The 26808-nt window shown below is 39.3% G+C and overlaps 1 long non-coding RNA gene and 1 other non-coding gene across 2 annotated transcripts in view; one reads left to right on the forward strand and one right to left on the reverse strand.

The window, feature by feature from the left end:
• Positions 1-21391, forward strand: part of LOC138356164 (uncharacterized) — a 155156-nt gene extending 133765 nt beyond the window's left edge. Inside the window, exon 3 of the long non-coding RNA XR_011224229.1 lies at positions 20855-21391. This is a non-coding gene — a long non-coding RNA (uncharacterized lncRNA). The remainder of the gene's footprint in view (positions 1-20854) is intronic.
• A 577-nt stretch (positions 21392-21968) lies between these two features.
• LOC138356179 (5S ribosomal RNA) lies at positions 21969-22087 on the reverse strand. Its single transcript, XR_011224246.1, has one exon. It is a non-coding gene; the product is annotated as a 5S ribosomal RNA (ribosomal RNA).
• Between the last annotated feature and the right edge of the window lie 4721 nt (positions 22088-26808).

Here is a 26808-nt window from a genome sequence, read left to right on the forward strand (position 1 = left end):
TCATATGAAGAAAGATTAACAAAGCTTAAGTTGCATTCACTGGAAAGGCGAAGAGTTAGGGGTGACATGATAGAGGTTTACAAGTGGATGAATGGACATAACCGGGGGGATATTAATAGGGTATTAAAAGTATCAACACAGGACAGAACACGAAACAATGGATATAAATTGGATAAGTTTAGATTTAGGAAAGACTTGGGTAAATACTGGTTCAGTAACAGGGTTGTTGATTTGTGGAACCAATTGCCGCGTAACATTGTGGAGGTGGGGTCCCTCGATTTTTTCAAGCACGGGTTGGACAAGTATATGAGTGGGATTGGGTGGTTATAGAATAGGAGCTGCCTCGTATGGGCCAATAGGCCTTCTGCAGTTACCTTTGTTCTTATGTTCTTATGTTCTTATGGCTATACCAAAGGAAACAGAGTTAGTATAAATGGAGTCAAGTCAGAGTGGGAAAATGTTGTAAGTGGGGTGCCTCAGGGCTCTGTCCTGGGCCCTCTGTTGTTTATTATTGCATATAATATATTATTATTGCATAGATATTATTGCACTTACCGAAACGTGGATGAATGTAGAAAATAGAGAACTATTAGCTGATTATCAAATAAATGGATTTATACTATTTCACACAGATAGATATATTAGACGAGGAGGGGGAGTAGCCATATATGTTGGGAACAATTTGAAATGTAGTCTCAAAGAGGGAATCAAAACTGAGCCACACACAGAAACTATTTGGATAGAATTATACGAAAAAGCAAACAATATTATATAGGAGTTATATAGAGGCCACCAAATTTAGACAGAAAGGAAGCAAAGCATCTATGGGATGAAATATCTAGAGCATCTAGATCTAACAGTATTTATGTCATGGGTGACTTTAATTTTAGTGGAACAAACTGGGTGAACAAAACAGGGAATAGTGAAGCAGAAGATTTTCTGGAATTAATTGACGACTGCTTTCTTACGCAACACATTAAGGAACCAACGCGGGAAAATAATATTTTAGATTTAGTGTTAACTAACAGGGAAACACAAATTAATGACATCGAAATAGGGAGTGAGCTAAGGAACAGTGATCACAAAGTATTCAGATTTAGTATAGAATGGAATAGACCTGTAGGAGAAAATTCTGTTAAAGTTCCATATTTTCTAAAAGCTGATTTTAATAGCCTAAGAAATTTTTTGGGTCAAATAGATTGGAAAGTCTTGGGTATGGGGTGTGGGCCGGTCTTGGAGCGAGACATGAACCCAGCGATAGGTGACGTAAAAGGGGATTTCGATGTGGATTTATTATATAACTTATTTAAGAATATTCTAAACAAAGCACAGGAACGTAGTATACCATACAAATTGAATTAAGAACAAAGGTAACTGCAGAAGGCCTATTGGCCCATACGAGGCAGCTCCTATTCTATAACCACCCAATCCCACTCATATACTTGTCCAACCCGCGCTTGAAACAATCGAGGGACCCCACCTCCACCACGTTACGCGGCAATTGGTTCCACAAATCTACAACCCTGTTACTGAACCAGTATTTACCCAAGTCTTTCCTAAATCTAAACTTCTCCAATTTATACCCATTGTTTCGTGTTCTGTCCTGTGTTGATACTTTTAATACCCTATTAATATCCCCCTTGTTATGTCCATTCACCCACTTGTAAACCTCTATCATGTCGCCCCTAACTCTTCGCCTTTCCAGTGAATGCAACCTTAAGCTTTGTTAATCTTTCTTCATATGAAAGATTTCTAATTTGGGGAATTAACTTAGTCATCCTACGCTGGACACGTTCAAGTGAATTTATATCCATTCTATAATATGGCGACCAAAACTGAACTGCATAATCTAAATGGGGCCTAACTAGAGCAAGATATAGCTTGAGAACCACACCAGGTGTCTTGTTACTAACGCTGCGATTAATAAATCCAAGTGTCCGATTTGCCTTATTACGAACATTTATGCATTGATCCTTATGTTTTAAATTCTTACCAATCATAACTCCCAGATCCCTTTCGCAATCCGACTTCGCAATCACAACACCATCTAGCTCGTATCTTGTAACTCTATCATCATTACCTAACCTCAGGCCTTTACATTTATCAGCATTAAACTGCATCTGCCAATCCTTTGACCATTTCAAAACCCTATCTAGATCAACTTGAAGTGATAGTGAGTCCTCCTCCGAATTAATTTCCCTACCGATTTTCGTATCATCGGCAAATTTGCAAATGTTGCTACTCAAACCTGAATCTAAATCATTTATATATATTATAAACAACAGAGGTCCCAGGACAGAGCCTTGAGGCACTCCACTTACAACATTTTCCCACTCTGACTTGATTCCATTTATACTAACTCTCTGTTTCCTTTGGTATAGCCATGCCCTAATCCAGCTTAATATAGCACCCCCAATACCATGAGACTCTATCTTTTTAATCAGTCTTTCATGTGGCACTGTATCAAAAGCTTTGCTAAAGTCAAGGTATACAACATCGCAATCCTTACCACTATCAACTGCCTCAACAATGCTAGAATAAAAGGATAACAAATTTGTTAAACATGAACGGCCATTTATAAAACCATAAGAACATAAGAACAAAGGTAACTGCAGAAGGTCTATTGGCCCATACGAGGCAGCTCCTATTCTATAACCACCCAATCCCACTCATATACTTGTCCAACCCGTGCTTGAAACAATCGAGGGACCCCACCTCCACAATGTTACGCGGCAATTGGTTCCACAAATCAACAACCCTGTTACTGAACCAGTATTTACCCAAGTCTTTCCTAAATCTAAACTTATCCAATTTATATCCATTGTTTCGTGTTCTGTCCTGTGTTGATACTTTTAATACCCTATTAATATCCCCCCCGGTTATGTCCATTCATCCACTTGTAAACCTCTATCATGTCACCCCTAACTCTTCGCCTTTCCAGTGAATGCAACTTAAGCTTTGTTAATCTTTCTTCATATGAAATATTTCTAATTTGGGGAATTAACTTAGTCATCCTACGCTGGACACGTTCAAGTGAATTTATATCCATTCTATAATATGGCGACCAAAACTGAACTGCATAATCTAAATGGGGCCTAACTAGAGCAAGATATAGCTTGAGAACCACACCAGGTGTCTTGTTACTAACGCTGCGATTAATAAATCCAAGTGTCCGATTTGCCTTATTACGAACATTTATGCATTGATCCTTTTGTTTTAAATTCTTACTAATCATAACTCCCAGATCCCTTTCGCAATCCGACTTCGCAATCACAACACCATCTAGCTCGTATCTTGTAACTCTATCATCATTACCTAACCTCAGAACTTTACATTTTTCAGCATTAAACTGCATCTGCCAATCCTTTGACCATTTCAAAACCCTATCTAGATCAACTTGAAGTGATAGTGAGTCCTCCTCCGAATTAATTTCCCTACCGATTTTCGTATCATCGGCAAATTTGCAAATGTTGCTACTCAAACCTGAATCTAAATCATTTATATATATTATAAACAACAGAGGTCCCAGGACAGAGCCTTGAGGCACTCCACTTACAACATTTTCCCACTCTGACTTGATTCCATTTATACTAACTCTCTGTTTCCTTAGGTATAGCCATGCCCTAATCCAGCTTAATATAGCACCCCCAATACCATGAGACTCTATTTTTTTAATCAGTCTTTCATGTGGCACTGTATCAAAAGCTTTGCTAAAGTCAAGGTATACAACATCGCAATCCTTACCACTATCAACTGCCTCAACAATGCTAGAATAAAAAGATAACAAATTTGTTAAACATGAACGGCCATTTATAAAACCATGTTGCGACTCAATTATTAATTTATGTTTTTCAAGATGAAGACGAATTTTATTTGCTATTATAGATTCGAGTAACTTTCCCACAATAGACGTTAGGCTAATTGGTCGATAGTTAGACGCAAGTGATCTATCTCCTTTCTTAAAAACTGGTATCACATTAGCAACTTTCCAAAACTCTGGCACTCTGCCTGACTCTATTGATTTATTAAATATGGTTGACAGTGGGTCACAAAGCTCCTCTTTGCATTCTTTAAGCACCCTAGCAAACACTTCATCCGGCCCTGGGGATTTGTTTGGTTTGAGTTTTACTATTTGTTTAAGAACATCCTCCCTGGTAACTGCTAAACTCGTCAACCTGTCCTCGTCCCCACCCACATAGACTTGTTCGGCTGAAGGCATATTGTTAAGTTCCTCTTTAGTAAATACAGATACAAAATATTTATTAAAAATACTACTCATCTCTTCATCACTATCTGTTATTTGACCTGTCTCAGTTTTTAATGGACCTATCCTTTCCCTAGTCTTAGTACGATATAACTGAAAAAACCCTTTAGGATTTGTCTTTGCTTGCCCTGCTATGCGAACTTCATAGTTTCTTTTTGCTTTCCTTATCTCTTTTTTAACATTTCTAACCAGTTGTACGAATTCCTGTTCTAAAGTGACCTCCCCATTTTTAATCCTTTTGTACCAAGCTCTCTTTTTACCTATAAGGTTCTTCAAATTCTTTGTTATCCACTTTGGGTCATTAGTATTCGATCTATTCAATTTGTATGGTATACTACGTTCCTGTGCTTTGTTTAGAATATTCTTAAATAAGTTATATATTGAATCCACATCGAAATCCCCATTTAAGTCACCTATCGCTGGGTTCATGTCTCGCTCCAAGACCGGCCCACACCCCATACCCAAGACTTTCCAATCAATTTGACCCAAAAAATTTCTTAGGCTATTAAAATCAGCTTTTCGAAAATCTGGCACTTTAACAGAATTTTCTCCTACTGGTCTATTCCATTCTATGCTAAATCTGATTTCTTTGTGATCACTGCTCCCTAGCTCACTCCCTATTTCGATGTCATTAATTTGCGTTTCCCTGTTAGTTAACACTAAATCTAAAATATTATTTTCCCGTGTTGGTTCCTTAATGTGTTGCGTAAGAAAGCAATCGTCAATTAATTCTAGAAAATCTTCTGCTTCACTATTCCCTGTTTTGTTCAACCAGTTTATTCCGCTAAAATTAAAGTCACCCATGACATAAATACTGTTAGATCTAGATGCTCTAGATATTTCATCCCATAGGTGCTTTGCTTCCATTCTGTCTAAATTTGGTGGCCTATATATTACTCCTATTATAATTTTATTTGCTTTTTCGAATTGATCGAATATTAATGACCCAAAGTGGATAACAAATAATTTAAAGAACCTTATAGGTAAAAAGAGAGCTTGGTACAAAAGGATTAAGAATGGGGAAGTCAGTTTAGAACAGGAATTAAGAACATAAGAACAAAGGTAACTGCAGAAGGCCTATTGGCCCATACGACGCAGCTCCTATTCTATAACCACCCAATCCCACTCATATACTTGTCCAACCCGCGCTTGAAACAATCGAGGGACACCACCTCCACCACGTTACGCGGCAATTGGTTCCACAAATCAACAACCCTGTTACTGAACCAGTATTTACCCAAGTCTTTCCTAAATCTGAACTTATCCAATTTACACCCATTGTTTCGTGTTCGGTCTTGTGTTGATATTTTTAATACCCTATTAATATCCCCCCTGTTATGTCCATTCATCCACTTGTAAACCTCTATCATGTCACCCCTAACTCTTCGCCTTTCCAGTGAATGCAATTTAGGCTTAAGAACATAAGAACATAAGAACAAAGGTAACTGCAGAAGGCCTATTGGCCCATACGAGGCAGCTCCTATTCTATAACCACCCAATCCCACTCATATACTTGTCCAACCCGTGCTTGAAACAATCGAGGGACCCCACCTCCACAATGTTACGCGGCAATTGGTTCCACAAATCAACAACCCTGTTACTGAACCAGTATTTACCCAAGTCTTTCCTAAATCTAAACTTATCCAATTTATACCCATTGTTTCGTGTTCTGTCCTGTGCCGATACCTTTAACACCCCATTAATATCCCCCCGGTTATGTCCATTCATCCACTTGTAAACCTCTATCATGTCACCCCTAACTCTTCGCCTTTCCAGTGAATGCAACTTAAGCTTTGTTAATCTTTCTTCATATGAAAGATTTCTAATTTGGGGAATTAACTTAGTCATCCTACGCTGGACACGTTCAAGTGAATTTATATCCATTCTATAATATCGCGACCAAAACTGAACTGCATAATCTAAATGGGGCCTAACTAGAGCAAGATATAGCTTGAGAACCACACCAGGTGTCTTGTTACTAACGCTGCGATTAATAAATCCAAGTGTCCGATTTGCCTTATTACGAACATTTATGCATTGATCCTTTTGTTTTAAATTCTTACTAATCATAACTCCCAGATCCCTTTCGCAATCCGACTTCGCAATCACAACACCATCTAGCTCGTATCTTGTAACTCTATCATCATTACCTAACCTCAGAACTTTACATTTATCAGCATTAAACTGCATCTGCCAATCCTTTGACCATTTCAAAACCCTATCTAGATCAACTTGAAGTGATAGTGAGTCCTCCTCCTTACAAGTGGATGAATTTACATAACCGGGGGGATATTAATAGGGTATTAAAAGTATCAACACAGGACAGAACACGAAACAATGGATATAAATTGGATAAGTTTAGATTTAGGAAAGACTTGGGTAAATACTGGTTCAGTAACAGGGTTGTTGATTTGTGGAACCAATTGCCGCGTAACATTGTGGAGGTGGGGTCCCTCGATTGTTTCAAGCACGGGTTGGACAAGTATATGAGTGGGATTGGGTGGTTATAGAATAGGAGCTGCCTCGTATGGGCCAATAGGCCTTCTGCAGTTACCTTTGTTCTTATGTTCTTATGTTCTTTTGTAATTAATTTCCCTACCGATTTTCGTATCATCGGCAAATTTGCAAATGTTGCTACTCAAACCTGAATCTAAATCATTTATATATATTATAAACAACAGAGGTCCCAGGACAGAGCCTTGAGGCACTCCACTTACAACATTTTCCCACTCTGACTTGATTCCATTTATACTAACTCTCTGTTTCCTTTGGTATAGCCATGCCCTAATCCAGCTTAATATAGCACCCCCAATACCATGAGACTCTATCTTTTTAATCAGTCTTTCATGTGGCACTGTATCAAAAGCTTTGCTAAAGTCAAGGTATACAACATCGCAATCCTTACCACTATCAACTGCCTCAACAATGCTAGAATAAAAAGATAACAAATTTGTTAAACATGAACAGCCATTTATAAAACCATGTTGCGACTCAATTATTAATTTATGTTTTTCAAGATGCAGACGAATTTTATTTGCTATTATAGATTCGAGTAACTTTCCCACAATAGACGTTAGGCTAATTGGTCGATAGTTAGACGCAAGTGATCTATCTCCTTTCTTAAAAACTGGTATCACATTAGCAACTTTCCAAAACTCTGGCACTCTGCCTGACTCTATTGATTTATTAAATATGGTTGACAGTGGGTCACAAAGCTCCTCTTTGCATTCTTTAAGCACCCTGGCAAACACTTCATCCGGCCCTGGGGATTTGTTTGGTTTGAGTTTTACTATTTGTTTAAGAACATCCTCCCTGGTAACTGTTAAACTCGTCAACCTGTCCTCGTCCCCACCCACATAGATTTGTTCGGCTGAAGGCATATTGTTAAGTTCCTCTTTAGTAAATACAGATACAAAATATTTATTAAAAATACTACTCATCTCTTCATCACTATCTGTTATTTGACCTGTCTCAGTTTTTAATGGACCTATCCTTTCCCTAGTCTTAGTACGATATAACTGAAAAAACCCTTTAGGATTTGTCTTTGCTTGCCCTGCTATGCGAACTTCATAGTTTCTTTTTGCTTTCCTTATCTCTTTTTTAACATTTCTAACCAGTTGTACGAATTCCTGTTCTAAAGTGACCTCCCCATTTTTAATCCTTTTGTACCAAGCTCTCTTTTTCCTATAAGGTTCTTCAAATTCTTTGTTATCCACTTTGGGTCATTAGTATTCGATCTATTCAATTTGTATGGTATACTACGTTCCTGTGCTTTGTTTAGAATATTCTTAAATAAGTTATATATTGAATCCACATCGAAATCCCCATTTAAGTCACCTATCGCTGGGTTCATGTCTCGCTCCAAGACCGGCCCACACCCCATACCCAAGACTTTCCAATCAATTTGACCCAAAAAATTTCTTAGGCTATTAAAATCAGCTTTACGAAAATCTGGCACTTTAACAGAATTTTCTCCTACTGGTCTATTCCATTCTATGCTAAATCTGATTTCTTTGTGATCACTGCTCCCTAGCTCACTCCCTATTTCGATGTCATTAATTTGCGTTTCCCTGTTAGTTAACACTAAATCTAAAATATTATTTTCCCGTGTTGGTTCCTTAATGTGTTGCGTAAGAAAGCAATCGTCAATTAATTCTAGAAAATCTTCTGCTTCACTATTCCCTGTTTTGTTCAACCAGTTTATTCCGCTAAAATTAAAGTCACCCATGACATAAATACTGTTAGATCTAGATGCTCTAGATATTTCATCCCATAGATGCTTTGCTTCCATTCTGTCTAAATTTGGTGGCCTATATATTACTCCTATTATAATATTATTAGCTTTTTCGTTTAATTCAATCCAAATAGTTTCTGTGTGTGGCTTTGTTAATCTTTCTTCATATGAAAGATTTTTAATTTGGGGAATTAACTTAGTCATCCTACGTTGGACACGTTCAAGTGAATTTATATGCATTCTATAATACGGTGACCAAAACTGAACTGCATAATCTAAATGGGGCCTAACCAGAGCAAGATATAGCTTAAGAACCCCACCAGGTGTCTTGTTACTAACGCTTCGATTAATAAATCCCAGTGTCCTATTCGCCTTATTATGAACATTCATGCATTGATCCTTTTGTTTTAAATTCTTACTAATCATAACTCCCAGATCCCTTTCGCAATCCGACTTCGTAATCTCAACACCATCTAGCTCGTATCTTGTAACTGTATCATCATTACCTAGCCACAGAACTTTACATTTATCAGCATTAAACTGCATTTGCCAATCATTTGACCATTTCAAAACCATATCTAGATCAACTTGAAGTGATAGTGAGTCCTCCTCCTAATTAATTTCCCTACCGATTTTCGTATCATCGGCAAATTTGCAAATGTTGCTACTCAAACCTGAATCTAAATCATTTATATATATTATAAACAACAGAGGTCCCAGGACAGAGCCCAGAGGTACTCCACTAACAACATTATCCCACTCTGACTTAACCCCATTTATACTAACTCTCTGTTTCCTTTGGAATAGCCATGCCCAAATCCAAGTTAATATAGCACCCCCAATACCATGAGCTTCTATTTTTTTAATTAGTCTTTCATGTGGCACTGTATCAAAAGCTTTGCTAAAGTCAACGTACACAACATCACAATCCTTACCACTATCAACTGCCTCAACTATGCTGGAATAAAAAGTTAGCAAATTTGTTAAACATGAATGGCCATTTGTAAAACCATGTTGCGACTCATTTATTAATTTATGTTTTTCTTGATGGAGACGAATTGTATTTGCAATTATTGATTCAAGTAACTTTCCCACAATAGACGTTAGGCTAATTGGCTGATAGTTTGACGCAAGTGATCTATCTCCTATCTTAAAAATTGGTACCACATTAGCTACCTTCCATGACTCTGGCACTCTGCCTGACTCTTGATTTATTAAATATGGTAGACAGTGGCTCGGAAAGCTCCTCTTTGCATTCTTTAAGCACCCTGGCAAACACTTCATCCGGCCCTGGGGATTTGTTTGGTTTTAGTTTTTCTAATTGTTTAATTACATCCTCCCTGGTAACTGCTAAACTAGTCAACCTGTCCTCATCCCCACCCACATAGACTTGTTCGGCTGAAGGCATATTGTTAAGTTCTTCTTTAGTAAGTACAGATATAAAATATTTGTTAAAAAAAACTACTCATCTCCTTGTCATTATCCGTTATTTGACCTGTCTCAGATTTTAATGGACCTATCCTTTCCCTAGTCTTAGTTCGATATAACTGAAAAAACCCTTTAGGATTACACTTTGCTTGCTCTGCTATGCGAACTTCATAGTTTCTTTTTGCTTTCTCAATATCTTTTTTAACATTTCTAACCAGTTGTATGAATTCCTGTTCTAACCTGACTTCCCCATTCTTATTCCTTTTGTACCAAGCTCTCTTTTTACCTATAAGGTTTTTTAAATTATTTGTTATCCACTTTGGGTCATTAGTATTCGACCTATTCAATTTGTATGGTATACTACGTTCCTGTGTTTTGTTTTGAATATTCTTAAATAAGTTATATATTAAATCCACATCGAAATCACCTATTACGTCACCTATCGCTGGGTTCATCTCTCGCTCTAAGACCGGCCCACACCCCATACCCAAGAGTTTCCAATCTATTTGACCCAAAAAATTTCTTAGGCTATTAAAATCAGCTTTTAGAAAAAATGGCACTTTAACAGAATTTTCTCCTACAGGTCTATTCCATTTTATGCTAAATCTGATTACTTTGTGATCACTGTTCCCTAGCTCACTTCATATTTCGATGTCATTAATTTGTGTTTCCCTGTTAGTTAACACTAAATCTAAAATATTATTTTCCTGCGTTGGTTCCTTAATGTGTTGCGTAAGAAAGCAATCGTCAATTAATTCTAGAAAATCTTCTGCTTCACTATTCCGTTTTGTTCACCCAGTTTATTCCACTAAAATTAAAGTCACCCATGACATAAATACTGTTAGATCTAGATGCTCAAGATATTTCATTCCATAGATGCTTTGCTTCCATTCTGTCTAAATTTGGTGGCCGATATATAACTCCAATTATAATATTATTTGCTTTTTCGTTTAATTCTATCCAAATAGTTTCTGTGTGTGGCTCAGTTTTGATTCCCTCTTTGAGACTACATTTCAAATTGTCCCTAACATATATGGCTACTCCCCCTCCTCGTCTAATATATCTATCTGTGTGAAATAGTTTAAATCCATTTATCTGATATTCAGCTTATAGTTCTCTATTTTCTACGTTCATCCACGTTTCGGTAAGTGCAATAATATCTATTTTTTCTGTGCAGACAAGAGCATTTAATTCATTAATTTTATTTCTTAGACTTCTACTGTTAGTGTAATATATCCTAAGTGAATTGTTATTTTGAGGCCCTTTTCTTTCCATGATCATTTTGCCAATTCTTTTCTCCCACGAACACACACTTTTATTACCTCCTTCCTCCAAATCAATTCCCATACCACTATCAACTAACAGTTAAAACCCAAACAAACACCTCTAACCACTGGTTCCAACGAGTTCGCAACAGCAACAACCCCAGCCCTCGATAGATGCACCCCATCACGAGCATACATATCATTTCTTTCATAGAAGCGTTCCCAGTTGTCTATGAAAGATATTGCATTTGATTTGCAATATCTTTTTAGGCGGCAATTGACACCAAGTGCCCTCGACATCCATTCATTTCCCACTCCCTTTCTTGGAAGAATGCCACATATGATCGGGTTTCCTCCCTTACTCCTAACTAATTCAATGGCTGTCCTAAATCTCTGTATTAGTTCCTCACTCCTAACTCGCCCAACATCATTACCCCCTGCACTAATACAAATAATGGGTTTGTTCCCATTTCCCGTCATAATATCATTCATATTTCAACAATATCACCAATTCCAGCTCCCAGATAGCAAACCCTTAATCTGTTCCCCCTATTTCTGGCACAAAACGTTCTGTCTAAATACCTCACCTGGGAATCTCCCACAACCAAAATTCGCTTTGGTACCGCCCTAACTTTCTGAGCAGCCTGAGGGGCCTGCGCTCTGCCGTTCCTCCCTGCAGGCGCACTACAGCACTCGTCCTCCAACACGGCAAATGAATTTGCCGTCCTTAGGCGGCCTTGTCAAGGTCTTCTTAAGACCCCTGTCTTTCACTACTCTCCACGATGAGGTCTCGTCAACACTGGTCTCCTCCTTCGTTTCCTATCGAAGTCTCAGCCGTCGTAGCTCCTCCCGCAGGGAATCCATCTCTGCTCTCAGAGCTCCAACCAAACTCACCAAATCATCAACTAATCCTTCCATTACTGCAATAATGTTACTCCAGAGCTCCAGCTAACACAACCTCTCACTGTGACAGCACCTGAATTCATACAACTGGTTAGAAATGTTAAAAAAGAGATTAGGAAAGCAAAAAGAAACTATGAAGTTTGCATAGCAGAGCAAGCAAAGTCAAATCCTAAAGGGTTTTTCAGTTATATCGAACTAAGACTAGGGAAAGGATAGGTCCATTAAAATCTGAGACAGGTCAAATAACAGATAATGATGAAGTGATGAGTAGTATTTTTAATAAATATTTTATATCTGTATTTACTAAAGAGGAACTTAACAATATGCCTTCAGCCGAACAAGTCTATGTGGGTGGGGACGAGGACAGGTTGACTAGTTTAGCAGTTACCAGGGAGGATGTAATTAAACAAATAGTAAAATTCAAACCAAACAAGTCCCCATGGCCAGATGAAGTGTTTGCCAGGGTGCTTAAAGAATGCAAAGAGGAGCTTTCCGAGCCACTATCTACCATATTAAATAAATCAATAGAGTCAGGCAGAGTGCCAGAGTTATGGAAAGTTGCTTATGTTATACCAGTTTATAAGAAAGGAGACAGATCACTTGCGTCAAACTATCGGCCAATTAGCCTAATGTACATTGTGTAAAAGTTACTCGAATCGATAATTGCAAGTAAAATTCGTCTTCAGCTTGAAAAACATAAATTAATAATAATGGAGTCGCAAAATGGTTTTATAAATGGCCGTTCATGTTTATCAAATTTGTTATCTTTTTATTCTAGCATATTTGAGGCAGTTGATAGTGGTAAGGATTGTGATGTTGTGTACCTTGTCTTTAGCAAAGCTTTTGATACAGTGCCACATGAAAGACTGATTAAAAAGATAGAGGCTCATGGTATTGGGGGTGCTCTATTAAGTTGGATTACGGCATGGCTATCCCAAAGGAAACAGAGAGTTAGTATAAATGGAGTCAAGTCAGAGTGGGAAAATGTTGTAAGTGGAGTGCCTCAAGGCTCTGTCCTGGGACCTCTGTTGTTTATAATATATATAAATGATTTAGATTCAGGTTTGAGTAGCAATATTTGCATATTTGCTGATGATACAAATATCGGTAGAGAAATTAATACTGAAGAAGACTCACTATCACTTCAAGTTGATCTAAATAGGGTTTTGAAATGGTCAAAGGATTAGCAGATGCAGTTTAATGCTGATAAATGTAAGGTTCTGAGGCTAAGTAATGATGATAGAGTTACAAGATACGAGCTAGATGGTGTTGAGATTGCGAAGTCGGATTGCAAAAGGGATCTGGGAGTTATGATTAGTAAGAACTTAAAACAAAAGGATCAATGCATGAATGTTCGTAATAAGGCAAATAGGACACCGGGATTTATTAATCGAAGCGTTAGTAACAAGACACCTCATGTGGTTCTTCAGCTATATCTTGCTCTGGTTAGGCCCTATTTAAATTATGCAGTTCAGTTTTGGTCGCCGTACTATAGAATAGATATAAATTCACTTGATTCAGGGGAGCCGGTCGGCCTTCGGACAGCACACTGGACTTGTGATCCTGTGGTCCTGGGTTCGATCCCGGGCGCCGGCGAGATAACAAAAAAAAAGTATCATTAGAATAAAAAAATAACAAATTTGATAAACATGAACGGCCATTTATAAAACCATTTTGCGACTCCATTATTATTAATTTATGTTTTTCAAGCTGAAGACGAATTTTACTTGCAATTATCGATTCGAGTAACTTTCCCACAATGTACGTTAGGCTAATTGGCCGATAGTTTGACGCAAGTGATCTGTCTCCTTTCTTATAAACTGGTATAACATAAGCAACTTTCCATAACTCTGGCACTCTGCCTGACTCTATTGATTTATTAAATATGGTAGATCGTGGCTCGGAAAGCTCCTCTTTGCATTCTTTAAGCACCCTGGCAAACACTTCATCTGGCCGTGGGGACTTGTTTGGTTTGAGTTTTACTATTTGTTTAATTACATCCTCCCTGGTAACTGCTAAACTAGTCAACCTGTCCTCGTCCCAACCCACATAGACTTGTTCGGCTGAAGGCATATTGTTAAGTTCCTTTTTAGTAAATACAGATATAAAATATTTATTAAAAATACTACTCATCACTTCATCATTATCTGTTATTTGACCTGTCTCCGTTTTTAATGGACCTACCCTTTCCCTAAACTTTGTCCGGTATAACTGTAAAAACCCTTTAGGATTTGACTTTGCTTGCTCTGCTATGAGAACTTCATAGTTTTTTTTGCTTTCCTTATCTCTTTTTTAGTAATTCTAACCAGTTGTACGAATTCCTGTTCTAAACTGACTTCCCCATTCTTAATCCTTTTGTATCACGCTCTCTTTTGACCTATAAGGTTCTTCAGATCCTTTGTTATCCACTCTGGATCATTTGTATTCGATCTATTCAATTTATATGGTATACTACATTCCTGGGCTTTGCTTAGAATATTTTTAAATAGGTTATATTTTGAATCCACATCGAAAACCCCTTTTACGTCACCTATCGCTGGGTTCATGTCTAGCTCCAATACTGGCCCACACCCCATACCCAAGACTTTCCAATCTATTTGACCCAAAAAATTCTTAGGCTATTGAAATCAGCTTTTCGAAAATCAGGCACTTTAACAGAATTTTCTCCTGCAGATCTATTCCTTTCAATGCTAAATCTGATTTCTTTATGATCACTTTTCCCTAGCTCACTCCCTATTTCGATGTCCTTAATTTGTGTTTCCCTGTTAGTTAACACTAAATCTAAAATATTATTTCCCTGCGTTGGTTCCTTAATGTGTTGCGTAAGAAAGCAATCATCAATTACTTCTAGAAAATCTTCTGCTTCATTATTCCCTGTTTTGTTTGACCAGTTTATTCCATTAAAATTAATGTCACCTATGACATAAATACTGTTAGATCTAGATGCTCTAAATATTTCATCCCATAGATGCTTTGTATCCATTCTGTCTAAATTTGGTGGCCTATATATAACTCCTAGTATAATATTATTTGCTTTTTCTTTTAATTCTCTCCAAATAGTTTCTGTATGTGGCTCAGTTTTGATTCCCTCTTTGAGACTTCATTTCAATTTGTCCCTAACATATATGGCTACTTCCCCTCCTCGTCTAATATATCTATCTGTGTGAAATAGTTTAAATCCATTTATTTGATATTTAGCTAATAGCTCGCTACTTTCTACATTCATCCACGTTTCGGTAAGTGCAATAATATCTATGTTTTTCTTTGCAGACAAGAGCATTTAAATCGTTATTTTATTTCTTAGACTTCTAGTGTTAGTGTAATATACCCTAAGTGAATTGTTATTTTGAGGCCCTTCTCTTTCCCTGATCATTTTGCCAATTCTTTTCTCCCACAAACACATACTTTTATTACCTCCTTCCTCCAAATCAATTCCCATACCACTATCTACTAACAGTTTAAACCCAAACAAACGCCTCTAACCACTGGTTCCAACGAGTTCGCAACAACAACAACCCCAGCCCTCGATAGATGCACCCCATCACGAGCATACATTTCATTTCTTCCATTCCATTTATTGCATTCGATTTGCAATATCTTTCCAGCCGGCAATTGACAACAAGTGCCCTCGACATCCATTCATTTCCCACTCCCTTTCTTGGAAGAATGCCACATATGATCAGGATTCCTCCCTTGCTTCTAACTAATTCTATGGCTGTTTTATACCTCTGAATCAGTTCTTCACTCCTAACTCGACCAACATCATTTCCTCCCGCGCTAATGCAAGTAACGGGATTGTTCCCATTTCCAGCCATAATATCATTCATGATGTTTATAATATTTCCAATACCAGCTCCGGGATAGCAAACCCTTAACCTGTTCTTCTTATCTCTAGCACAGAACGTTCTATCCAGATACCTTATCTGGGAATCTCCCACAACTGAAGTTCTCTTAGGTACTTCCTTTACTCTCTGAGGGGCCTGTGCTTCGTTACTTTCCCTTTCGGGTGGCTCACAGTCTCACCACAGCACTCGTCTTCCAATATGTCAAATAAATTAGAAGTTCTTAGGGCGTCTGTAGGCGGATTTATCAAAGTCTTCTTAAGGCCCCTGTCCTTCACTACTTTCCAAGACGAGGTCTTTTTACTACTCGTCTCCTCCTTCGTTTCTTCTCGATGTTGTTTCAGTTGTCGTACCTCCTCCTGTAGAGAGTCCGACTCTGTCCTCAGGGCTCCAACTAGAGTCATCAGGTCCTTCATTACAACTTCCATATTGCTATGATAATATGACGCAGTAATAGAGCAGTAACTATTCTGGCAGGTGTTGTGCCAATTGCACATTAATACAAAAAAGGAGAAATCAAAGTATAAAAAACTGCTGGATACCTTTACTGTGTGAGAGCTGCGGGTAAAAAAAGAAAATGAAAACTTCAAACATGTAATACAACCAAAAATTATTTTAATTTTACACAAAATGACAAATAACAATTAATGAAAACTTTCCTTATTCGCTTGGCTTGAACACAATCAAAAGAGAAATATATATACATGTGAATTTTACATTCATAACATAGGTGAAAGTAAAACATTATACTAAATTCTATGTGAGTCTACCATAGGCAAGGATAGATGCTGAAGCAATGAACACCAGAAGGGTAATCTGACGCCCTGAACGCTGGCAGGGCTTCTTATATGGGCTGTGACGTTTGGGAACCCTTTGGGAAAGCATGCAAAACACTAAACGGTCTGCTAAAGCTGGAAACAACATTAAACTCTTGGAGAGCTGGTAACTACATTAAACTTTCTGGGAAAGCTCGTAGCAACATTGAATTCTATTGTGAAAGCTGGTAACATCATTAAACTCACAGGGAAGGCTGGTAACAACAGTAAAATTCTTAAGGAAAACTAGTAACAACAGTAAACACTCTTGGAAAGTTGGTAACAACATTAAACTCTCAGGGGAAAGCTGGTAATGTTACGATGCCCTCTTCTATATCTTCCCTTATCAAGTGAGAATATCCATATCACTACACCCTGCAGGTTTCCTGAGATGCAGGTTTTCGGTTGACATAGGTGTCAGCTAGCAAGAGTACTTATTCGGGTGTTAAATGGTTATTTTAGTTTTGGCTTGCATGGTGGCTTACATGTATATAAGAAGTGTATACAATCTTAGTGTACCCTTACCCTTAAGGGTAATGAACCCGATTCTTACCCTTAGGGTATGCAGTAGACGAGTATACAGTGGAAGTGTATTACCCGACTCTTACCCTTAGTGAATAAGGGTACATTTTACCCTTAGTGTATAAGGATGCACCTTACCTTAGTGTATAAGGGTACACCTTACCTTAGTGTATAAGGATGCAATCTTACCTTAGTGTATAAGGGTACACCTTACCTTAGTGTATAAGGTCACACCTTACCTTAGTGTATAAGGGTAAACCTTACCCTTAGTGTATAAGGGTAAACCTTACCCTTAGTGTATAAGGGTACACCTTACCTTAGTGTATAAGGGTACACCTTACCCTTAGTGTATAAGGGTACACCTTACCCTTAGTGTATAAGGGTACACCTTACCCTTAGTGTATAAGGGTACACCTTACCTTAGTGTATAAGGGTACACCTTACCCTTAGTGTATAAGGGTACACCTTACCCTTAGTGTATAAGGGTACACCTTACCTTTAGTGTATAAGGGTACACCTTACCCTTAGTGTATAAGGGTACACCTTACCTTTAGTGTATAAGAATGCACCTTACCCTTAGTGTATAAGGGTACACCTTACCCTTAGTGTATAACGGTAAACCTTACCCTTAGTGTATAAGGGTACACCTTACCCTTAGTGTATAAGGGTACACCTCACCTTAGTGTATAAGGGTACACCTTACCCTTAGTGTATAAGGGTACACCTTACCTTAGTGTATAGGGGTACACCTTACCCTTAGTGTATAAGGGTACACATCACCTTAGTGTATAAGGGTACACCTTACCTTAGTGTATAAGGGTACACCTTACTTTAGTGTATAGGGGTACACCTTACCCTTAGTGTATAAGGGTACACCTTACCCTTAGTGTATAAGGATGCACCTTATCCTTAGTGTATAAGGGTACACCTTACCCTTAGTGTATAAGGGTACACCTTATTTTAGTGTATAAGGGTACACCTTACCTTAGTGTATAAGGGTACACTTACCCTTAGTATATAAGGGTACACCTTACCTTAGTGTATAAGGGTACACCTTACCTTAGTGTATAAGGGTACACCTTACCCTTAGTGTATAAGGGTACACCTTACGGTAAAGTGGGACGCTGGATACTCAGTTTTCTGTCAAACAGGACTCAGCGAGTAACTGTCAACCATATAAAATCTAGTCCAAGTGCAGTGAAAAGATCTGTACCTCAGGGTACAGTCCTTGCACCACTGCTTTTCCTTATTCTCATATCAGATATAGACAGAAATACAAGTCGCAGCTTCGTATCATCCTTTGCAGATGACACAAAAATCAGTATGAAAATTACATCGGCTGAGGACATTGAAAAACTTCAAGCTGATATTAATAAAGTTTTCGACTGGGCATCAGAAAATAACATGATGTTTAACAGTGATAAATTCCAGGTACTCAGGTACGGTAAAAATGAGGACCTTAAACATAATACAGAGTACAAAACACAATCAAATGTACCCATAGTAGGAAAACAGCATGTAAAAGATTTGGGAATAATAATGTCTGACGACCTAACGTTTAAGGAGCATAACCAAGCAAATATTGCGACAGCCAGAAAAATGATAGGATGGATTACGAGAACTTTCAAATCCAGGGATCCCATCACAATGGTTGTTCTCTTCAAGGCACTTGTGTTGTCCCGTCTTGAGTACTGCTCAGTACTCACTTCCCCCTTCAAAGCAGGAGAGATTGCTGAAATAGAGGGAATACAGAGAACATATACGGCACGCATAGACGCAATAAAGCACCTAAATTATTGGGATCGTCTCAAAGCCCTCCAAATGTACTCACTAGAAAGAAGACGAGAGAGATATCAAATAATATACACCTGGAAGATACTGGAGGGCCAAGTACCAAATCTACACAGTAAAATAACAACGTACTGGAGTGAACGACATGGAAGAAAATGTAGAATAGAACCAATGAAGAGCAGAGGTGCCATAGGCACAATCAGAGAACACTGTATAAACATCAGAGGTCCGCGGTTGTTCAACGTCCTCCCAGCAAGCATAAGAAATATTGCCGGAACAACCGTGGACATTTTCAAGAGGAAACTAGATTTATTCCTCCAAGGAGTGCCGGACCAACCGGGCTGTGGTGGGTATGTGGGCCGCTCCAAGCAACAGCCTGGTGGACCAAACTCTCACAAGTCGAGCCTGGCCTCGGGCCGGGCTTGGGGAGTAGAAGAACTCCCAGAACCCCATCAACCAGTTATCAACCAACCTTAGTATATAAGGATACACCTTACCTTAGTGTATAAGGGTACACCTTAGTGTATAAGGGTACACCTTAGTGTATAAGGGTACACCTTAGTGTATAAGGGTACACCTTACCCTTAGTGTATACAAAATGGAGACGGACCAACAAAAGTGCGCCAAAACCGTGAAGGCGCCAGCAGGCTGGCGATTGGTGGGCTGTGGTCACGTAACGGGATTAACCAATGAGACCCCGCCCCTGGGAGACTGACGTGTCCGGGAGGCTGGGCTGGGGGCTTGTAGACTGCTGGGCTCTCAGAGATTCACGGCACTTGGTTGAGAACGGACTTGTGCTGGTTGTGCTCTCGAGTTCTTAGGTCCAGGAGCCTCATTCAGTGGAATATCGCAGCCTGACATATTGGCAGTGACTACGGAAGACTAACACACTTCAGGGAAGTGCAAGGAAGCCGAGTTCCAGCGGTGTGATGGCGCCGAGGACTGTGAGTTGATAATCTTGGAGGAGTTGAGAGCGGCGACGACAGGAGTAGCTAGTGTTGTGGATTGGCAGATGCAGTTTAATGCTGATAATTGTAAAGTTCTGAGGTTGGGTAATGATGATAGGGTTACAAGATACGAGCTAGGTGGTGTTGAGATTGCGAAAGGGATCTGGGAGTTATGATTAGTAAGAATTTAAAACAAAAGGATCAATGCATAAATGTTCGTAATAAGGCAAATCGGATACTTGGATTTATTAATCGCAGCGTTAGTAACAAGACACCTGGTGTGGTTCTCAAGCTATATCTTGCTCTAGTTAGGCCCCATTTAGATTATTCAGTTCAGTTTTGGTCGCCATATTATAGAATGGATATAAATTCACTTGAACGTGTCCAGCGTAGGATGACTAAGTTAATTCCCCAAATTAGAAATCTTTCATATGAAGAAAGATTAACAAAGCTTAAGTTGCATTCACTGGAAAGGCGAAGAGTTAGGGGGGACATGATAGAGGTTTACAAGTGGGTGAATGGACATAACAAAGGGGATATTAATAGGGTATTAAAAGTATCAACACAAGACAGAACACGAAACAATGGGTATAAATTGGATAAGTTTAGATTTAGGAAAGACTTGGGTAAATACTGGTTCAGTAACAGGGTTGTTGATTTGTGGAACCAATTGCCGCGTAACGTGGTGGAGGTGGTGTCCCTCGATTGTTTCAAGCACGGGTTGGACAAGTATATGAGTGGGATTGGGTGGTTATAAATAGGAGCTGCCTCGTATGGGCCAATAGGCCTTCTGCAGTTGCCTTTGTTCTTATGTATGTTCTTATGTTAGTGGCTTCCCGCCAGCGGAACTCCGAGGTGCTCAGAGCTGTGATTGGATCACGTCTACTGGAAACTCAGAAAGGAGAAGTCGCAACCGGATCTATGAGTATTTGGTCTCAGTGAAGGAGGGATCGAGGGAGACACCGTGAGCAGGAACTGCATATTTGGGAGTGAGCACGGGGACGACTCGTATCTTCACGACGCCTAGGGACCTGTAACTTGACCGGAACGCTGAGAAATGAAGTGAGGGACTGAGGACCACGACTATTATCGGAGTCCAGGCGTCTAAGGGTAGGATATGTTTGAGGTAGATCATTATTCCCTCCCATTGTCCCTTGATAATTAGGCAAGTATATATAGGTTGTTACTAGAATGTCTGTTGATTCTTAGGAGTAGATTAGGCTGTAGGGCAGCTTGCATATGTCATCTTCTACCTGGTGAAGACAGCGAGTGGCGGAGCCAAGAGGATTATGGGTCTTCGCTGACGGAGCCGGCCCCCATAAGGGCAAATATCCCCTTAAATTCGTTCAGCTGACTCGGGTTGCCGGAGGCCACCATAGAAGCGCCATCTGATTTATATATTATTACACGTATACTTCTATCATGTTTATGTAGTTTTCTCTTTATTTTAAACTTTATTTACTTTAATTATCGCTTTTATGTCTCCTCATCTCACTGAACATTGTGAACAAGTGATATTATATTGCACCACACTAGTACTGATATTAAACAGAAAAGTGACACTAGGTGGCAACACTGTATCAAATTTGAAATGAAAGCGTTGATGGGACGCAGAGAAGAATACCCAGCTGGCGACCGAAATAAATGTTGAGAACTGAGGTAACGACCAGAGGTCCGGCAAAACTTTGCACGTGTAGCTGGGCAAGCCCGGTGGGGGTTATCTTGAGATGATTTCGGGACTTTAGTGTCCCCGCGGCCCGGTCCTCGACCAGGCCTCCACCCCCAGGAAGCAGCCCGTGACAGCTGACTAACACCCAGGTACCTATTTTACTGTTAGGTAACAGGGGCATAGGGTGAAAGAAACTCTGCCCATTGTTTCTCGCCGGCGCCTGGGATCGAACCCAGGATCACAAGTCCAGCGTGCTGTCCGCTCTGCCGACCGGCTCCTTAACATTATTGCCAACAGCATTTGGTGTTCCCAGGCGGTCACCCATCCAAGTACTAACCAAACCCAACGTTGCTTAACTTCGCTGATCGGACGAGAAGCGGTGTTCTCAACGTGGTATGGCCGTTGGCGCTTTCTCTCTCTGGGGTGTTGCACATTGCAGGATCGAGCTCAAGCAGTTTTTTTTCTACCACAGATGTGGCCACACATTTACAATGCTAACCAGCATTGTGTCTTTTACATAGTGTCATTAATGTACATTCACAAAGGTGAAATGTAATTCTGATCAGCTTCCATATATACTTTATACCCATACATATACATACACACATACATATATACATACACAAGCATTCACATACATTTGCCTCATTTACTCTGACAGGGTGAGATAGCTGATAAAGAAACTAGTGTGCACTTAATCACTGAAGGTGATGACGGTGCTTTTACAAGCTCAGGTTATATAGTTACATCATATATATATACATTGTATAATTGGTATATTACATGGTCAATCTTGGATACAAGTCCAATATATCATCAAGTGTTCCAGTACTCATATAGTAATTACAGAGTTCAGCATACCTTAGCCCAGGAAGGCGAAAGTCAGTCAGTATAGGACATTCTACAATATCCCATCACAGGGATCCCATCACAATGGTTGTACTCTTCAAGTCACTTGTGTTGTCCCGTCTTGAGTACTGCTCAGTACTCACTTCCCCCTTCAGAGCAGGAGAGATTGCTGAAATAGAGGGAATACAGAGAACATATACGGCACGCATAGACGCAATAAAGCACCTAAATTATTGGGATCGTCTCAAAGCCCTCCAAATGTACTCACTAGAAAGAAGACGAGAGAGATATCAAATAATATACACCTGGAAGATACTGGAGGGCCAAGTACCAAATCTACACAGTAAAATAACAACGTACTGGAGTGAACGACATGGAAGAAAATGTTGAATAGAACCAGTGAAGAGCAGAGGTGCCATAGGCACAATCAGAGAACACTGTATAAACATCAGAGGTCCACGGTTGTTCAACGTCCTCCCAGCAAGCATAAGAAATATTGCCGGAACAACCGTGGACATTTTCAAGAGGAAACTAGATTTATTCCTCAAAGGAGTGCCGGACCAACCGGGCTGTGGTGGGTATGTGGGCCTGCGGGCCGCTCCAAGCAACAGCCTGGTGGACCAAACTCTCACAAGTCGAGCCTGGCCTCGGGCTGGGCTTGGGGAGTAGAAGGACTCCCAGAACCCCATCAACCAGGTAATATAATATTCAAGATGTTTATATATAATATAAACAAGAATATAATGTTTTCTATCACAAAGTTGACACATTGTGTACTCGACATTTTGGTTTTGAGAAAGCTGCCAGATACGTCTATATCCCAGGCGTATTCTGGCCACTATAACATCACATTGCCAGGTTCTTGTTCTATTAGTCCCATATGTGAATGTCTCCTCACGATATCTATAATAATATTTAACGCTACAACTTTCAGGTCTTTGTGAATTTGTTAGGTCGGTGAGATCTTCACTAGATATTTGTTTAAGTATTCTCTTTGTCACTGCTAATGAAACACCCATATCAATTTCTACCACAGGTTTTCTGCAGGCTGTCTTTGAAAGCATATCAACAGTGTCATGCCTTGAGATGACAACATGTGATGGTATCCATAGGAATTTAACCTGAAATCTGTTTTCTTTAGCAGCTAAAACATTCATTCAAATATCACTGACTATTTTCTGGGTGTCACTACTATGTGCGTTCAATGCCAGGAGTGCACTCTGCGAGTCACAGTATATCAGTCCACTGCCTTTGTCTTTTAAAAATTCAGTGGCAAGGAATATGCCTGCAAGTTCGGTTTGAGTTGTACTTGCCCAATCATTGACGCGCTTCATTGCTGTATGTACGAGAGAAGATTGTTCAAATATGTTACATGCACATCCGGTACATCGTCCACCTTCTTCTACAGAGCCTTCGGTATAGCACTGATACACATCGTTACCCATACTCTGAGTACTTTCAGTGATGCTTTTCATTGGTAACTGTTTTAATAATGTAGTGTGCACACTATCTTTCTTGGGCGCATTTACAAAATCAACTGATAGATCCCAGTTATCCCATGGAGTAATTGGCTCATTAATCATTAGTTGAGTTGGGTACATATTTAATATTTTGATAGAGTTAGCTACCTTGTAGAACCAATATACATAATCAGATTTCGTTCTTCTTCTATAGACCTCAGGTGAGTGCAGCATATTAGAAAGTTTAGCTTGAAACTTCATGTGTTGTCTAGAACTACTCAATGCCTTCACGCCGAAAACTGTGCTAATAGACAAAATTCTCTCACTTATGGTAGGTAATTTTAACTCTGCTCTCATATGAACTATTCTCGTGGACTTTGGAGCCCCAAGGATGAGACGCATAGCTTCATTTTGCAAGGTTTCAAGAGATTTCAGCTCTTTGTCAGTATCAAGCAGTGTGTGCTGGGCTTTCTCCTCTCTCCCTTAGGTCCATAGTCAAGTAGTGGCTGGGACCGAACTTCAGACATGACTTGGAGAGCTCCCTGAGTGTGGTCAACGGTACCCCAGTAGAGGGGGTGAAGCTCCGCAGCGGGGGGGGGGGGGTTATAGGATCATTAACAACTGTACCCCAGTAGAGGGGGTGAAGCCCCGCAGCGGGGGGGGGGAGGTTATAGGATCATTAACAACGGTACCCCAGTAGAGGGGGTGAAGACCCGCAGCGTGGGGGGTTATAGGATCATTAACAACGGTACCCCAGTAGAGGGGGTGAAGACCCGCAGCGTGGGGGTTATAGGATCATTAACAACGGTACCCCAGTAGAGGGGGTGAAGACCCGCAGCGTGGGGGTTATAGGATCATTAACATACACCTCCCTTGTTTAAGTGTAAATCCCATCACACAAGGCTAAGGTGAGCGACGCATGACAGTAACAACATTAAACTCTCTGGGATAGCTGGTAACATCAGTAAATTCTCTGGAAAAGCTTGAAAAAACAGAAAACTCTCTGGGAAAGCTTGTGACAACAATAAACTGTCTGGTAAAATTGGAAACAACATTAAATTCTCTTGGAAAGCTGCTATCAACATTCAACTCTCTGATAAAGCTGGTAACAACATTAAACTCTCTGGGAAAGCTAGTAACAAAATCAAATTATCTGGGAAAGTTGTTAACAACAATTAACTCTCTGTGAAAACTGGTAACAATATTAAACTCTCTGTGAAAGATAGAAAAAACATTAATCTGTCTGGTAAATCTGGTAAAAACACTAAACTCTCTGGGAGAGCTTATTAGAACAATAAACTCCCTTGGGATTGATGATAACATCAGTAAACTCTGTGGGAAATCTGGTAACAACATTAAACATTCTGAAAAAAGCTGGAAACAAAAGAAGACTCCCTGGGTATTTTTGTAACAACATTAAACTGTTTGGTAAAGATGGTATCCACATTAAACTCTCTTGGAGAGCTGATAACCACATTAAACTTTCTTGGAAAGCTGGTAACAGTAATATACTCTCTGGGAAAGCCGGTAACAAAGTTAAACTCGCTTGTATAGCTGGAAACAACTTTAAACTCTCTGAGAAAGCTGGTGACAACAGTAATCTCTCTGGGAAGGCTGGAACAACATTAAACTCTCTGGGAATGCTAGTAAAACCATTAAACTCTATAAGAAAGTTGGGAACAACAGTAAATGGTCTAGGAAAGCTAGTAACAACCGCTGGTTGGAAGCTGGTGTTTTGGATATCTCCTGCTTAGGCAGTAGATCCTGCCTCTTTCAAGTACCGCCTATTCACCAATGTATCTGCATGCTCCAACATAAAGAATCAACATCAACAACCACAACAATACATTCTCAGACGCCTCAGTGTCTAGATAGACTCCACCCTCTAGTACCCGAGACACCTGCTGTCTGGGCAGAGGCCAAGACACCGGTCGACAAGACGCTAACTGCTTGTCTTACTGCCGGCTGATGGTTTCCCACAAGATTCGCGCTATCTATGCCTTCCTGGCCCATATATATATATATATATATATATATATATATATATATATATATATATATATATATATGTCGTACCTAGTAGCCAGAACTCACTTCTATGCTTACTATGCAAGGCCCGATTTGCCTAATAAGCAAAGTTTTCCTGAATTAATATATTTTTTCTAATTTTTTTCTTATGAAATGATAAAGCTACCCATTTCATTACGAATGAGGTGAATTTTTTTTTATTGGAGTTAAAATTAACGTAGATATATGACCGAACCTAACCAACCCTACCTAACCTAACCTAACCTATCTCTATAGGTTAGGTTAGGTTAGGTAGCGGAAAAAGTTAGGTTAGGTTAGGTTAGGTAGGTTAGGTAGTCGAAAAACAATTAATTTATGAAAACTTGGCTTATTAGGCAAATCGGGCCTTGCATAGTAGGCATAGAAGTGAGTTCTGGCTACTAGGTACGACATATATATATATATATATATATATATATATATATATATATATATATATATATATATATATATATATATATATATATATATATATATGTCGTACCTAGTAGCCAGAACGCACTTATCGGCCTACTATGCAAGGCCCGATTTGCCTAATAAGCCAAGTTTCCCTGAATTAAGTTATTTTCTCTATTTTTTTTCTTATGAAATGATAAATCTACCCATTTCATTATGTATGTTGTCAATTTTTTTTTATTGGAGTTTAAATTAACGTAGATATATGACCAAACCTAACCAACCCTACCTAACCTAACCTATCTTTATAGGTTAGGTTAGGTAGCCGAAAAAGTTAGGTTAGGTTAGGTTAGGTA

Source organism: Procambarus clarkii, chromosome 70 (assembly GCF_040958095.1).
Source record: "Procambarus clarkii isolate CNS0578487 chromosome 70, FALCON_Pclarkii_2.0, whole genome shotgun sequence".
NCBI lineage: Eukaryota > Metazoa > Arthropoda > Malacostraca > Decapoda > Cambaridae > Procambarus > Procambarus clarkii.